Source organism: Oryctolagus cuniculus, chromosome 6 (genome assembly GCF_964237555.1).
Source record: "Oryctolagus cuniculus chromosome 6, mOryCun1.1, whole genome shotgun sequence".
Taxonomy (NCBI): Eukaryota; Metazoa; Chordata; class Mammalia; order Lagomorpha; family Leporidae; genus Oryctolagus; species Oryctolagus cuniculus.
The window spans coordinates 114591353-114609011 of record NC_091437.1 but is presented as its reverse complement, the minus strand read 5'-3'; the positions used below and the strand labels follow the sequence as shown (position 1 = coordinate 114609011).

The following is a 17659-nucleotide window of genomic DNA, read 5'->3' as shown; positions in this document are numbered from 1 at the left end:
CTGATCCGATGGCAGGAGCCAGGAGCCAGGTGCTTTTCCTGGTCTCCCATGGGGTGCAGGGCCCAAGCAATTGGGCCATCCTCCACTGCACTCCCTGGCCACAGCAGAGAGCTGGCCTGGAAGAGGGGCAACCGGGACAGAATCCGGCACCCCAACCGGGACTAGAACCCAGTGTGCCAGCGCCGCAAGGCGGAGGATTAGCCTAGTGAGCCGCGGCGCCGGCCTCTTGTTCTTATTTCTTGTAATTCCGTGTTTATTTTTAGACACTGGTGGAAACACTTGCTGGTTTTTTATACTGATGTGTTTTATCTTTAAATTATGCATCTGTGGCTTAGTTGATTGCTCCTCCAGGAATATCTAGAAGCATGTGCTAGATGGGGCCCGGGAGCTCTTTTCAGTGCTCAAGTGAGGGGCGGATTTCTAGCATGACACTCAAGTTACATATGATAGATCTCCTAAATTGTCAGCAAGGATAAAGTATGTTCATGCCTCTTGGCATAATCACAACCTCACCTCCTTTCTTCGAATGCCATCAATGCCCAGGTTAGACAACAGTGGATACAACTCATCCATGGTGGTTCATGAACCACAGAAAGGATCTGTACAGTCCTCAGTGTGAGCACAGAACCCTTGGTGATGACCCACCCTAGTCAGTTAGGGAACTCTGATGCCAGACACGGTAATAGCTTAAAAACCCAGCTAACCCCTGTGATATGTTGAGAGAATGGGGCACCTTATAAACCAAAGTGGGTGCCCAGCCCCCTTTCCAACCTTTTTGCCAGACTCAAAGTCAGTGAGAAATGTGGATTTTTCCTTCTGGTAAAACTTCCTGGTCAAAGGCAAAAGAGCTGTTATAGCCTCTACTGGTGTCAAGATGACACCTTCTCTCCACTGGTTGCCAGACACCCTTGTTGGGGGATAAGGAGGAAGAAATGTGCTTTTCTTTGAATGGACCAGTTGGTCACCTTGTCCTCCACTAGGGCTCCAGGCTGAACTCAAAGTCAGTGTGGTCTGCAGGGTTCTCATGCAGAATCATCACGGTATAGGCTGTGACAGTCACCTTTACCTTGTTCTCAGAACCTGGTGTCTCCTCCAGTCCCTAGCTGTGGGATTTGAGTTTGGTGTCCCTGTTTGCTACTGCAGATCTGATATTTCCACCCTGCTCTATGGTGTTCCTCTTCTTTCTGTAGAATTTCAACTTGAAACTTTGCTGCAACTGGGAATTCTCCCCTTGTAATAAGAGAGGAAAAGCACTTCCTCTGCTTTTCCCCCCTGTCTTCCCCTGTTCAGAATCAGAACATCTTTTCCCTATTCAGCCATCTTGTAAGCCAAAAATCCCCTTAATATACTTAGCATGATATCTTCAGATTTATAGGAATCAACACAGACCTGATAAGAACTAAACGTATTTCAAACGATTTGGGATTGTCTCCTTTCTGTTCTGTATTTTGGTTGTGAATATTCATGGTTAGAATCTTTTATTTGAATGTCAGTGAGGTTTGGAGACACAAATAGCATATAATCTTTGCCTATGAAGATGTCACAGAAAACTGGAAGTAAATCAATAATTATAAGACAATACAGTGTCCCAACAGAGTTATGTATAAGTTGCTGAAAGTCGTTATCTGGCAGAAGTTATGGTGGAATGATTTGGGGGACATTTTGCTTGAGGCAGAAAATCTTTGAACTAGTTCAAAATCTGATGAGGAAATCTTAGGGTGGAAAAGTGAGCAAAGGTCATTTTGGGCACATGCTGTGGTGTATATGAAGGTTACATTTCTTCTCCATCACTCAATTTATACTTGAATTGCTTAATTAAGGAAATGGTTCTTTAGACTACTGTTATGGCCTACATGCATTTATCTGACAAGTGCCTACAACCTTTTACAGCAATTCAAAACTATTAGGGCTATTTCCTCTGACTTGCATCAAGCTGAATAAACACACTCTGTTCAAGTGGTAACTTGTTATGCTGCATTTCTCAGCCTTTCAAAGTAATCAAAGCAGGGTTCTTGAAGCCTGAGTGTCTCACCTGTACTTCCTAATGGCTCATTTATTTTGTTTATCCTGCTTTTGGGAGAATCAGAGGTAGTTTGACATTTGCATTGCTAATAAATTGCTTTCAAATTGCATTGCCACTTCATTTGTCTTAGATTGGCAACTTGCATTTGAATAAGGCTATCTGGTCATTGCTGTTAGGAATAGCTATGTATCAAGACACTTTTAACATAGGGAATACAGACTGTGACAAATCTTTGCACCCATTTTTATGAGTTTGTTATCCATTCAAAGTCTTAATGGCACCAGGTCTACAGGATGATTTGTTTGCATTTCTCAGTGTAAAGTTAGTGATTCTGGTTGGCATACTGATTTAATTTCCTGATAATGCTATTGGGCATTATCATGTAATTAATACCATAGCTAAGAAATTCTCTACTTTCTCTATTATTAAATTGATTACCAAATTAAATTGATTCTAACTTTGATGAATCGCCTGAATTGTATCTCTTTTCTTCTAATTCAAAGTCTGTGCCTTAGTTTATCCCTTCATCATCATTCAATAGGTATTTATATATTGACTATATCTATTATCTTCAGTCATTTCCTTCTCTAACGTTCATGCAAATCCATGTTTCTCAATTATTTTTACTTAATGATCTGTGTAGGTAATATATTTGTGTAGTACAATGGGATAAACAGTGAAGTGTGCTCATATTTGTAGGCTACTGGCCCAAGAACATTTATTTATTTTGATGACATGTATAAAACAACCACCAAATTGGAGATGTTATAGAGCCCCCAAACTGGGTCTTCTCACCCAACACACAGAAACGCAATCACTGACATTAGGATGGTGGAAGAAAGGAGGCATTTATTACAATGCTCAGAGCAAGGAGCCATAATGATGATGTTTCTTGAGCTTCACTAGGGGTTAGGGATAAATGTTACCATGAACTGAAGCTGGGGCAGGGCAGTGCATGTTCAGCTTATGCCAAACTTCCTGGTTGGCCTGAGGTTCTTGTGGTCTTCTGTGGTTGATTGGTAATACTATATTTTTTGTGATGGAAAAGTGGGCTTCAGTCAATCTAGGAACTACCTGCCAGTGGTGGTTATTTTTCTCCTGGGCCTGGAATTCCCCTGAAAAAGAACCCCTTTGAGACAATGAGGACCATCAAGATGCCAATTATTTGGAGAAACAAGTGCCTTCATGAGTTCTATGATAGTTGCACCAATCCCTCAATTTAGTGACTTAATTTTTAGTAATAGGCTATTTGCAATGAATAAACAGAACAAGGACAACTTAAGCAAAGTGATGGATGCTGATGTTGCGGATCAAAATCCAAAAACTACTTGGAGTTATTGCTATATAGCCTCTAAACCTGAGTCTGCTCACGCAATGAACAGAAAGTCAATGATGGACATTGGGGTGGTAGAAGAAAGGAGGTATTTATTGGCGAAGTGCAGAGTATGGAGCTGGGCAGCCATTGCTTAATACCTGGCTCCCCGAGGGATTAGGGATAGAGGTTCTTATGGATTAAACTTGGTACTGAGAGATGCATGTTCAGCGGGTATCCAAATACTTGGTCAGTCAGTGATGCCTGTTTGCCTTCCTTTGATTAGTCAGTGATGTCACATTCTTCAGGGAATGTTAAAGATGGCCACGTGGACTTCAATTGGTCTGGGGGTTTACATGCAGTTTGTAATTATGTTCTGCCCTAGATCTGGAATTCCATTAAACAAAATCCCTCTGGATAATACTGGTCATCAAGGTTTTTATCTATTGGAGAAGCAAATGACTCCTTGAATTGGGTCATTACAAGCTTCTAGGCCAGTTGTACCACTCCCTCAATTCAGTGAATTCCTTTTGTTAAGTGGTTAGTCCTACAAAATGGTCAAAGACATCTTATGCTAAGGGAGGCAGATGAGAGAATGGATCTTGTTTCTACATTAGGGACATTTTGTACAGGAGTTCCATCCCACTGGGATTCTGGGATCTGGTGGCTCCCAGCATCTCTCTTTAAGGCATTGTGTAGGGGTGTGGTTTCAAACAGAAGAGAATACCTAATTCCAAATTGCATGATACTTTACACTAATTGGAAAGATTTTCTTTAAACACTAAGTTAATTATTCAATTATATTTCTACTACATAATTTTTAAAGTTCTATATTGGATCTCCATGCTAGCAGGATGAAATTGAGTTGTTTTGAATTTAATACTTCTTCCAATCAATTCTGATATATTTTCCAAATTCTTCTAAAGATGCCTTGATCTAGTTACCTTGGTCTACTCTCTTTCCCATTAAACCTTTGCTATTTCTTCTCTATTCTGAATGGTCTCTCAACTTCTGGTTGATTCTGAGCATCAGAAAAGGATTTTAGGTGCCAGTGCTGTGGCTTAGCAGTTAAAACCAATACCTGTGGCACCAGCATTTCTAATGAGCACTGGTTCCTGTCCTGGCTACTCCACTTCCAATCCAGCTCCCTGCTAATGCACCTGGGAAAGCAGCAGAGGATATACCAAGTCCTTGGGCCCCTGCACCCATGTGGGATACCTGGATGAAGCCCCTGGCTCCTGCGTTCGGCTTAACTCAGCCCTGACTGTTGTAGCCAACTGAATAGAAAACCAGCAGGTGGAAAACTCCTCTCTCTGTCTCTTCCTCTCTCTCTCTCTCTGTAACTCTGCCTTTCAAGTAAACGAGTTAATCTTAAAAGAAAGCGGCGGGGGGGGGGGGGGATTTTAGTTAACATCTTCATAACCTAAAATTGAGAAAATTTCTAAATCCCCAAACAGATACATACAAGATTATTAAGTGAAAAAACATTCAGATAAGAAAAGTGAGAAAAGAGGGGCCAACATTGTGGCATAACAGATTAAGCTGCCAACTGCAAAGCCAGCATCCCATATGAGCACAGGTTCAAGTCTTGACTAATCTACTTGGCATCCAGCTCCCTGTTAATGCACCTAGGAAAGCAGCAGAGGATGGCACCCAAGTGCTTGGACCATGCCACCCATGTGGGAGACTGGATCTATTTCCCTTTCTCTCTGTCAATATATATGTCAATAAATTATAAAATTTTCCTCGTATAAATTCAGTCTTGCCATTCAGTGAAATTACAAATAATATTTTTGGTAGAGGATCAGTGCAATTTTTTTTGTAGTTTTTTTTTTTTTTTTTTTTTTTTTTTTTTTTTTATTTGAGAGTCAGAATTACAGAGAGAGAAGGAGAGACAGAAAGAGACATCTTCCAGCTGGTTCACTCCTCAGGTGACAGCAACAGCTAGGGCTGGGCCAGGCCAGAGGCAGGAGCCAGGAGCTTCTTCCAGGTCTCCCACATGGGTAGCAGGGGTCCAGGCACTTGGACCATCTTCTGCTGCTTTTCACAGATCCTTAGCAGGGAGTTAGATCAGAAGTAGAGCAGCTGGGACACGAACCGGTGCCCACGGGATGCTGGCATAGCAGGTGGCAGATTACCTACTATACAACAACACTGGCCTCATATACAGTTCTTATAAAATTAATTTTCATTTATTTAACCATGTTTGGTGTTAAAAAATATATATTCCTCACTTATATTTTCTATGAGATTGTGTATAAAAAGGAAAACTCTTAATTTTTGTATCCCATTTTATTTTTGAGTTTTCCTAGGGTTTGTAAATAAATGTTACAGAACTCTTTTATGAATATATAGAATTGTATATGCAAATAAGGATATTTTTGGTACTTTAAGTATTTTTCATACTTTATAATTTCCATAAAATTATTTTGTCTTCAGTTTATCAACTTAATATAAGATTAGGCTAATTATTTTTTCATAATTCTTTTAGTTTCATTGCTTTAAGAGGTTAGTAAGAAATTCATATTGTAGTTCTGTATATTGGTTTGTTTTTTCTGAATAGGTTAGTTTGTGATTGCTTTGTTTATTGTTACTTCATTTTATCTTTTTAGAATGCAGTTTTTTTCACTATTTTATTTTCTAATTTATTTACTTTTGTTTTAGCTATTTTAATCCTTCCTTTCATTTTTCTTTTGATATGTGTTCTTTTTCTAATTTTCTGAGGTGACTAGTAATTGAATTATTTCTATTTTCTATTAGTAGTACATGTGTTAAAATTTTTAACTTTGAGCAAAGATTTTGTGATGTACCTTTAACTGGGCTATCTAGTGTTTTCATTTTCATTTTTTTAGATATTTCTAAATCTTGGCTCATCCAAAATTTGTTGAACAGAGATATTTTTCATTTATTTGTGTTTCTTATTTTCCATGAGGTTTGAAATTTTAGGTTCTTATTTTTATGCTTATTTATATTTCAATTCAATTGTAGTCTATACTAGTTTTACTATTGGAGTTTATTGACTTTATTTTGAGGTTTAATACATGATCACATTTTTCAAATTTTGTTTCCATGATGCTATACTTTTTGGATTCAGAGCATGAACTGTAGTATTTTTATTAGAGTTACCTTATTCCCCTTCCTAATTGTATGATTTTTGCATAAGTATTTTTGTCTACTTCATGTGTCATATTTTTGAATTTCTTTCAAAATTCTTTTGCTTTATGGATGTTGTCGTATGCTGCAAAACATTGATTCATGATAAAGCTTACTTGTGACCCCTGTTTACCTTCCTGAATATGTTTTGTCTAAATTCAACCTTGTCTTAGTTTATCTTTGTTTGACTGGTGTGTTACTTTGCTTGACATTTTTTCAACTCACCATTTGTTCTACTTTACCACCTCCAAACCACAGAAAAAAATTTCAGTTAAACTACAAATCCAAGAGGCTGTGTACAATACCTTTTTTTTCACCATTGTCTCATCATTTTGCAGTGAATTTATCACCCCATGCTTATAATCAACACTGCTGAAGACTTTGGAGGCACTTTATTCAGATGCAGCTCTGCGTAAAGCACATAGTTGGTTTCATTTAAATTCAGTCTTATGATCTCTGTCTAATAAGCAGTCAGCTTTCTGTTTTTCTATTTATTGACATGATATGTGTGTTTGATCTATATTCGTTCACATCATTTCATGTTACTTTTCCTGTCTTTAATGGCTTCTTTGTTTTCTAGCTTTTACTCAGTGGCTTCAATTTTACAGGGATGTGTTTGGGAGAATTTTCCCTCTATAAGTTAATTTGCAGCCTATATTCATTATTTTAGTGGCTGTTATTTCTGTGACTTTCAATTCTGAACTCTGTTTATTAATTTATTAACATTAAGAACATTAATAATAACCTATTACTTTGGCATTTTCCTCTACCTTCCCAGGCAGCATTAGCAGGAAGCTGGGATGGGAGATCAACTAGGAGTTGAACTAGCACTCTGATATGGGATAATTGTATAGATAGTGGAGCTTAAGCTGCTGCTTCCCAGTGCTGGTTCCAGTGAAAAATATTTCTTATCCCCAGCAAACAGGATTCTACATTCTATAATATGTCAGTACTTTCCAATTAACCTGTGAATTCAATCTTCTTAAAAACAATAAAGATGAAGGGAGATACTCAGATTTTACACTAGAGTCTTCTGTTTTATCTTGAGTATTTACAAAATTAATGAATTAATGAATCACTATTATCACCCCAGATAAAAGAATAAAAATTAAAACAAACCACAGAACCTTGAAGGGCTTTTTACGTGTTCACAAATGTCATAGCTAATAACTAATGTTTACATAGTATTCACCATTTTCAAATTCTAAGTATCTTAAATGAATGAATTTATTTAATGCAGAGGCATTATGAGTTAGTATATGGTAAATCAAAATTTTAACAATTTTATTTTGGAAACTTATTAACTTTTCTTGAAAACTGTATTCTAATTATTTTTATGAGAGAGAAGTGTAGGATATAACACTACATCCAAGATATGCTCACAGACTATAAAAAATTGCACCATTTCAAGTTGTCTTACCTGGGTTTTAGTAGCTTCGTTTTAGAGTTTTGTATGAAATACACCACAGAAACATTTTTAGCTGGTAAAAATGGGAACTTATGGCCAGTAAATGTCCAGAATGAGAGTAAGAGCCATTGGAAAGAGTTATGAGAGGATATCTATGGTGATGAAGGGGAAGAGAATGCGGGTAGGTATGGGAGCCCTTACAATGGAGAAGAGAAGCAAACAAAGCAATATGTTGCTGCTTCAATCTTAGTATTGTAGTCCAACTCTCATAGGTAATTAGAATAAATAATTATTTGATTAGAGATAACTTCTCAAACTTTGTTGAAGAGATTGGTTGAAAATAGCTCCCTATTTCTTCCCAGAAATCACTTTAATCAATGGAAAGAGCCAGGGACTGGTAGTTCATTACAGAACTAACTGATTTTGAATAATGGCTCCATGTCTCAGGACGCACAGAAAAATCATTCTGCATATGCTGCTTCTTTATGTAAAATGTGGCAGATTCACCTGTGGATATGTGGAGTCATCAGAATTTACATACAGAATAGTTTTGTCATATTTGAATGAATAAAACCTAATTCATTTTCTGCATAGAACCCAATTGTAATGATAATATTTAGCTATCAGTATATAGTTTAGTATTAAAGAACAAGAATGATCATTTGAATAAGACCAAACATTTTACATTTTTCATGAGAGAAAAAAATTGATATATGATTATTTAAAACAAATTATTTGAGGTAAAATTTTATCCTTTGTTATAGCATATTAACATGTCAGAGTCCAACCTTAATTTTCTATAATTGGAAATACCTCTTTGTATCCTCTCCTTTTGTCAAAATATTTGCTACGATTCTTAGAAATGGATAAATGACCTTCTTTAAGGGGCTGTTGGAAGATGTTCATGAACTAGTTTCTGTGGTTCCAGTTGAATTTCACAGGTGAGAGACCATTCAAGAATTAAGACAATATTTATACATAAGTTAGAATGTGTATCTTATAGCTCTTTTCTTATGATCTTGATGATATTGCAATAAGTTGACAGATTTGTATTTTGAAATACAGTACTTTCTCTTTGAGTCTTTTCTGATTTGACATTTTGGATAATATAAGTAGGTTCTTTTAGTTCTCTAAAGCAGCTAGATACTACATGTAACAAGCTAAAATTGTGATATAAATACAGGCTGTCATGACCTTACCCATATTAAATGTGTGAATTTGGAATGGACAAACTAGGTATTTGCTAAACTAGCTGTACCTAAACAGTGATGAAAAGGTAATATTTTGTTATTAAGTGATTATCTTTTGCCAACAAGATTTTATTAAGTAGATTAAATATTTTTCTATCTTTAAAAGAAGAATCATATGCATATTTGTATTATTTTGAGCATTCCCTTCATTTTGGATACTTTCATGTATAATTGCTTCTGATAAAATCTCTAAAAAAAGTATGTGCTGAATTTTGATGAAATTCAAATTTTTAATCAGTTAATGTATTTTGCAATGCCTTGCTGACATCAAATATAATATAAAGATCTCTGACTCTCTGTTAAGTTTTTCCGAATATTTAAGAGAAAGTTGAAAACTCCCCTTTTACTTTCAATTTGCAGTTTCAACTTGCACTGTATTCTTCTGGTTCCCAACTTGGTTTTCATTATCTCTCATGTTTCTTTCTGACATTTTTAATGAATAAATATTTTTCCTATTTGATTATTACATATGGTTTTCAGTAATCAAAACCATTCTCTATAAGTACTGGAAGTAAGATTTTCTTGCACAATGAAAAGTACATGGCTACTGAGTTGAAAATAGGAAGGTTTAAGCCCTTTCACTGGCTGCCCCTGACATTGAGTCTAAAGTAGCACTCCTGAACTAACTGTAGCTCCTGTGTCTACTGCCATTTTATCTTTTCTGTCACTATCACTCTACTGCCCTCTATATGATCATACAAGCAAAACCCCAGAAATATCTACAGCAGGGTAAATTGACAACAGGTAACAGCTCTTACTCATTTTGTCATTGAAAATACGATTTATCTTTCATTCATTCAATACAAATATGCATATGATTTATTGATTGCTTCTTACAGTCAACATATACTAAATAGAAAAATGGACTTAAAGTTCAATGGGAAAGAGGAGGCAAACATAACATATAATATAAAACAGAAAGATTATTTTGTTTTAAAAAACTGGCTATAATATTATATGTACTTAACAGAGGGATGCTAATTTAGTTGTGTCATAACAGGAATATACTGAATGATTAATTCTGATAGGAATAGAAAGGGAAGACTCTATGATGGAATACAAATTCTTTTTTTTTGACAAGCAGAGTGGACAGTGAGAGAGAGAGAGACAGAGAGAAAAGTCTTCCTTTGCCGTTGGTTCACCATCCAATGGCTGCCACGGCTGGCGCACCGCGCTGATCCGATGGCACATTCCAGACTTAGGGACAACTATGAAAGACCCCTGATTCTTTCTTTTTTAAACTTTTATTTAGTAAATATAAATTTCCAAAGTACAGTTTATGGATTACAATGGCTTTTTCCCCCCATAACTTCCCTCCCACCTGCACCCCTCCCATCTCCCGCTCCCTCTCCCATTCCATTCACATCAAGATTCATTTTCAATTCCCTTTATATACAGAAGATCGATTTACTATATATTAAGTAAAGATTTCAAAAGTTTGCACCCACACAGAACATAAAGTGTAAAATACTGTTTCAGAACTAGTTATAGCATTAATTCACATTGGACAACACATTAAGGACAGAGATCCCACATGAGGAATAAGTACACAGTGACTCCTGTTGTTGACTTAACAATTTGACACTCTTGTTTATGGTGTCAGTAATCTCCCTAGGCTCTAGTCATGAGTTTCCAAGGCTAGGGAAACCTTTTGAGTTCACCGACTTCGATCTTATTCCGACAGGGTCATAGTCAAAGTGGAAGTTCTCTCCTCCCTTCAGAGAAAGGTACCTCCTTCTTTGATGGCCCCATTCTTTCCACTGGGATCTCACTCGCAGAGATGAAAGACCCCTGATTCTGAGTATACTAGAAAATTTATAAATAGTTGGTCATGATGTTATAAACAAGGAATAGATAACTATGATTGATAAAGATCCTGGAAAAATAGTGTCTATCCAGATGAGGGATTGTCTTGAGTGAGGTATACAGAAGTTTAGGACCAAAAGAAAAACACCTGTCAATCCTAAGGAAAAAATTGACAGCAGTGTTCCATGCAGGTTGCTACTGAAGTCAGTATAGTTGTGGGCATAACTACAGGAAAGGAATATGTCGTCAGGCTTGATGTCTTTATTGTAAAACTATATAATGTGGAAGTTTTCAGTCCAAAAGATTGCTGTTGATACATATCCCATTCTCACACACATGTACTGACTTTAATGGTCTTTGTCTCTGTGCTTTTTTTCAGTGCTACAGGAGTTTAGTATTGCATGCACAGAGAAGCCTGGAAATGAGAAATTTAATGCACAGAGGCAAATTTCAACAATATGAGAAAGGAACTAGCAGGTAAATACTCCAGGCTCCCAATCAAAAAAGGGAAGATTCCAAGGTAAATTCTAAATAATTATCCAGACATTCCCCAGTTTAATAAAAACCCAGTTGCACATGATAACTATCCACTCATAAATGAATACTTGATCAGGTTTTCTCCCTTCTCTCTTTTCTTTTCCCATATCTACACCGTGCTTCCTGAGAGCCTTTCCAAATAAACCATCTGTACTCTAGTCCCTTGAATGCTTGCTTTTGGGGTAACTCAAATTAAGTTTATGATAGAAGTTAACTCAAGGAGCACACCCTTAGAATGCAATTCTGGAAATGGATCAAGTGCCTGTTAGATGGCAACAAGGGACCTTTTGCTGGTGTTTGGTGTGGCTTAATGAGACTTTCCTCTCTTGGTGTATTGCATTGATGTTCAAGTAGAAAGGGACTCACTTACTTAGGCAACATCTAGAATATTAGAAAACATAAGAATCATGTTCATTTTGCAGATAATGAAATTGTATGCCTTTAACTAAAAATTCTAGAAAATGTAAAAAACAGAATACCTTCCTCATATCCGTCAACTGCGAACTCCACGTAGGCCGTGGTATTCAGAATGTACGCTTACTAGTACATAAAGTATTTATAACTTGAAATAAGCTGCCAAATTGTAAAAATTCTTGTTTTTCTCCTAATGTTCCTCTCCTGGATATCTTGTAAGATGCATAGTACCATAGGGTGGGCTATATTTTCTAAATGATTCAAATTGAATCAAACAAGTGAAAATCTTAGGGGCCAAGAGCTGGTGAAATGTTAGGAGAGTTCCCAAAGGAAAAGACTATTTCACTTTATACTTCCTACTACCAAAAAAAATTGTGCATTTATTTGTTGGATTCTTCATATTTTTGAGGACTATTTGTCCAACCCATTTAGCAAGTAACTTTTTTTTTTTTTACTTTGAATGTGGATAGTTTTTAGAGTGAGTCAGATGTTAAGAGGGCTCATTAACACACTATGGAGCAAAGCCATATCTTAATGCAGAAGAGAAATACCTCTCTACATAAAAAGCAACTTCTATTTATGATCTTGGAAGCTGTAGCAACTTGGAACTGGATCCTTGGTCATGAAACTGCCATGCCTCTATGCATGTCATGGATCACTTAGATTCATGATTTTCATAACCTGGTTGGACACAATAGAAACCCATCAAATGTTTTATCACAGTATATTTGGAGTTGTCCCTTAATAGACTCATAGCACATGATTCCAATACATGAAAAAGAGGAAGACACATGAAAAAAGTAGGTTAGTCCTTTATGTCACCTGACTCTGTTAATGCCTATTAGCTGAAGATTACTTATCCTTGAATGTGTTCTATAACCTGCCAACAGTAGAAAAAAACCCAACTGTCATCCTTGGATGTTCTACTCAATATTCTTATGTGAGCTAAAAAATTAGGCTACTGTTTTAATAAAGACTCCTCTGTCATAAGACTAGATTTCACATGGATAACTTTCCAGTGGAGCAAAGCTTCCAAGGGAGTCATCATCAACTTTGTGTAAAAGGAGAATTTGTCCGAGAATACCCATGTAAAATTGGGCAGAAGTGAAGGACTTAGCTGTTGGTCAGGGCATGCAAAGAATGATTAGAAGGTTGCTGACAAGATAATGTAGGGAAAAGATGATAGCTGGACCTTTAGGAGTTGCCCAAAGTATTTAGAAGCCCTCCACAGGCCTGCACTGCAGAAGAGGCACTCAACAACGAGGCTGACCGTGTGACTTATCAGAACTTATTCACCCCATTTTTTTGCACTATAGGTCTTTGAAAGGACATAATAACTTTGTAGACACAGTATACCAACCCAACTACATAGGCTTCCTAGCATGGACTTCTCTAGCTGCTACTATAACTTAAATCTACAGCTTTACTAATTTCTGTAGTAACTACAGAATTTATTTGTGTAAGAGTTTGATGCATTTTTTTGAAAAAATTATTTAAATTATAGAAGTTTCATATATTTCAAATATACAGATTTAGGAACATAGTGGGACTTCCCCCCCTACCATACTTCCCACCCATTTTCCAACCCTTTCTCCCCCTCCCTCTCACATTCCCATTCATAATTTTTATAAGGATCTATTATCAGTATACTTAGTGATCATATACTTAACCCTACTCTAAGTAAAGGAGTTCAGAAAATAGTATGAAGAGGAAGAAAACGAAACAAAACAAAACAAAAGATTGTTCCTCAATGGAAGAGATAAGGGCTATAAAGAATCATCTACTCTCAGAATGTCTATTTCATTCCAATACATTACATTTCAGGTATTCTATGAGTTATATGTGGTCAGGGAAATATATCTGTCTTTTTGGGACTGGCTTTTTTTCACTAAATATAATAGTTTCTTCTGATTTTCAGATTTAGCAGAAAAGAGGAAAACAGAAGAATGTTCTTGTGACTTAATACCCAACAGTCTTGTCTACTGGAAAAATTCCTTTTCCTTTTTTTTTTTTTTTGAAATATTTATTCATTTATTTGACATGCAGAGTGACACAAGCACACACACACACACACACACACACACAGAGAGAGAGAGAGAGAGAGAGAGAGAGAGAGAAACTTTCATCTGCTGGTTCACTCCACAAATGGCTGTAATGACTGGGGCTGGGTCAGACCAAAACTAGGAACCAGGAACTCCATCCACGTCTCTCAGGAAGATTTCAGGGACCCAAGCATTTGAGTCATCCTCTGCTGTTTTCCAAGCACACCGTCAGGAAGTTGGATTAGAAGCGGAGCAGCTGAGACATGAACTGGCAGTCCCTTATGTGATGCCAGTATCACAAGTGGTGGCTTAACCTACTGTTCCCAAATGACAGCCCTAACAATTCCTTCTCTATATGCAACCTTTTTGCCTCAGCTGAGCCTTCATATTGAGATTTGTACTCTGTATTGTTTAAGGCTTTATTTTAGTAAGCTCTGCCCATTTAAAGTAGGCACTCACCTTTGGGCAAAGATGAACAAACAAAATCAAATTCTTACATTGTTCATGCTCACAAAATCAAAAGCTGAAGTTGATAAAAGCAATTTGTGGGGCCGACGCCACGGCTCACTTGGCTAATCCTCCATCTGCGGTGCTGGTACACTCGGGTTCTAGTCCCGGTTGGGGCATCGGGTTCTGTCCCGGTTGCTCCTCTTCCAGTCCAGCTTTCTGCTGTGGCCTGGGAAGGCAGTGGAGGATGGCCCAAGTGCTTGGGCCCTGCACCCGCACAGGAGACCAGGAGAAGCACCTGGCTCCTGGCTTCGGATCGGCACAGCACGCCGGCCATGGTGGCCATTTTGGGGGTGAGCTAACGGAAAAGGAAAACCTTTCTCTGTCTCTCTCTCACTGTCTATAATTCTACCTGTCAAATAAATAAATAAATAAAGCAATTTGTGTAAAACAATTGTGGAATGTGATATGCTATGCTGAAAACAACTAAATCTAAAAAATTTATGAATGTACTTGCTAAAACCCATAGGTAAAAGTCATGCACCCTAGTTACATCGGTCAGCTTTCTCAGATGTTGATTTGTTTTGTTTTGCACATGCAAGTGCTTTTATATCATTAGCAAAGTTCTTGACTCAAATAATTAGATATAGAATTTTAGGAGACTAATCAGTTGTACTTTTTTTTAAAAGATGTATGAAAATGTGACTGTTAAGTTAGGTGTCCTGATTTAATTTTAGGAGATTTATCAATACTTCACTACTGACTTAGATAGACATCATAGGAGCAGGAGCTTTTGCAAGAATAAGAAAAGAGATCTTAGAGTACCTTTTCCATAAATGACCACTGCCATAGGAGGGCTCAGAAGTGGCTTATCTGCAAGATCATCGAGGTAAGCCTTTCTTCTCCCAGTGGCAATTGGCTGAAGGGTGAGGATTTGTCCAAAGTGCTATTCTGGAGAAGTACCTTCATGCAGTGATATGAAGGCTGGATGTCCATCCTAAGACAGACTATGATTTTTAACCAAAACAATTTATAAAGTGAGTATTGCACCTGCACTCTTTTTCCAGTGATCAGTCATCAACTAGAAGAAGAATTGTTTATTTAGGTTGTCATCTACTTAATCAAAGACTGAAGATATTGGGTAAGATGTGAAATGACTAGATGAGTAGCCTTTGCTTTATTTAATTCATTCATTTATTTTTTAAATATTTATTTATTTGAAAGGCAAGAGTTACAGAGAGACAGAAGTAGAAAGAGAGAGAGAGAGAGAGAGAGAGAGGTCTTTTATCTGCTGGTTCACTCTCCAGATGGATGTAATGCTTAGAGCTGCACAGATCCAAAGCCAGAAGCCAGGAGCTTCTTCCAGGTCTCCCATGTGGGTGAAAGGGCCCAAGGACTTGGGCTGTCTTCCATTGCTTTCCCAGGCCATAGCAGAGAACTGAATTGGAAGTGGAGCAGCTGGTTCTCAAACCTTTGCCCATATGAGATGCTGACACTGTAGGCAGTGGCTTTAACCTCTTAGCCACAGTGCTGGCCCCACCTTTGCTTTATTTTATAACCCATGCTTATAACTTCAACTGGCCTGTAAAATTAATGTGAAAGTATTAGAAATTAAATGATCTAGGGCTTCCACACATACATCATTCAATCCTTCTCTTCTTTATGTCTTAAATGAAAATAAAAATACATTTCTGTTGTCAGCTATCTATTTTGAGAACTCAATTAAATAACACATGTAAGATAACATTGTGACTTATAAAAGATTAGGGAGCAGACCTTTGAGATAGAGGTATAAATGCTGGTGAAGAACTTTGTGTCCTGTATTGGAATATTTGAGTTTGCTATCCAGTTCCAGCTGCTGAATCCAGGTTCCTGCCACTGTAGATCTCGAGAAGCAGCAGGTGATGGCTCCCTGGGTTTCTACAACCCATAAGGGAAACAGATTGAATTCCTGACTTCATTCCAGCCACTGTCAACATTTGGGAAGTGAACCAGAAGGTGGGAACTCTCTGTGTCTTTTCTGTCTCTCTGGCTCTAAAATAAATTCTAAAAAATTAAGGGTTAAAAATACATGTAGCTGGCAATGGTTCATATTTGACACTCAATACTCATTTGATCTAAATATATATGACTGAATAAATAAAACAAAATCCCTCATTAATATCATTCACCTTTTACAACATATACTTGATATGTATTTTCAATACTTTTTACTCCTAAATTTAAGAAAAATAAAAATCACTGGAAGTCTCCTAATACAGAGATAAGCATCATGATACCTGTCCTTCTATATACTATGTATAGAACAGATTGTATAAACTTCTTTGTGCTTTGCTTTTCCCACTTAACGTATTGTAGAAATTCTGGTGTGTGTGTGTGTGTGTGTGTGTGTGTGTGTGTTGTGTATGTTTTTCTTATGAGCTATGTTCCTAGTTGTGGAATAGCTGTGACAAAAGATAAGTCTATTTTAAATGTTATTAGATAATACTAGCTTATTCTTTAAGGCATTTCCAATTTTGAATCCAAATCACACTTTTTTGCATTGCACTTTTACCAGTAGTAAGATTGAGAATACTTTTGTTTTTTAGTGAATGTCTGAATTCTCTCATGTGTAAATTGCCAACTTATATCATTTACTTATTTTTAAATGTCTTTTATTGACTTTTGAAAGTTCTTTTTATATTATAACTATTAATATTTATTGCAAATATTTTTATAACTTGTTTTGGGTTGGTATATTTATGTAGCATTTGTTTCTGAAAAGATTTTATCTTTTAGTTTTGTGTTCTCAAATCTGTTAATCTTAACCATTATAGCTTTTGAATATATTTTCTTATATTTTATCTAAAAATATTTGCTGTTTAATTACTTTACATTCATCTTTGTTCTTTTATTCCCTTCCACTAGACTTTCTTCCCTATCAGCTATCAGAAGCTTCAACAGAGTTGCTCACTCTTTGAGTTTGGAAACAATTCTTGGCTCCACTGCCACATTGCTTCTCTAGCCCCCCAGTTGTTTCTACTTTTATCTCTAAAATCTGTCCTTCACAGAGCCATGAGAACTATCTCTAGGAAGCACTAGTCATACATATCACAGCTCAAATCCTTCTCAGACACCCCTCTTTCATTTAGCATAAAATTCAAACCCTTATGAGACCTTCATGATGAAGCCCCTGCTTGCTTCTTCAGCTCCTGCCCAAGGCTTGCTCCAGGTTCACGTCAGTCACTGTCCTACTTTCGGTCTGCAAACGTGTGGTGCTCTCCCTCC

General features: G+C 36.9%; 1 long non-coding RNA gene across 9 annotated transcripts in view; it reads left to right on the top strand.

The window, feature by feature from the left end:
* The window catches only part of LOC103348075 (uncharacterized), a 216952-nt gene that overhangs the window by 37170 nt on the left and 162123 nt on the right, over window positions 1-17659 (top strand). For 5 of the 9 annotated variants that reach the window (XR_007919102.2, XR_007919101.2, XR_007919103.2 and 2 more), the window contains one exon: window positions 11332-11429. This is a non-coding gene — a long non-coding RNA (uncharacterized lncRNA). Of the gene's footprint in view, window positions 1-8756; window positions 8838-11331; window positions 11430-17659 lie in introns of all 9 variants that reach the window. The other 4 variants (XR_007919107.2, XR_007919109.2, XR_011389493.1 and 1 more) reach the window with 1 other exon arrangement.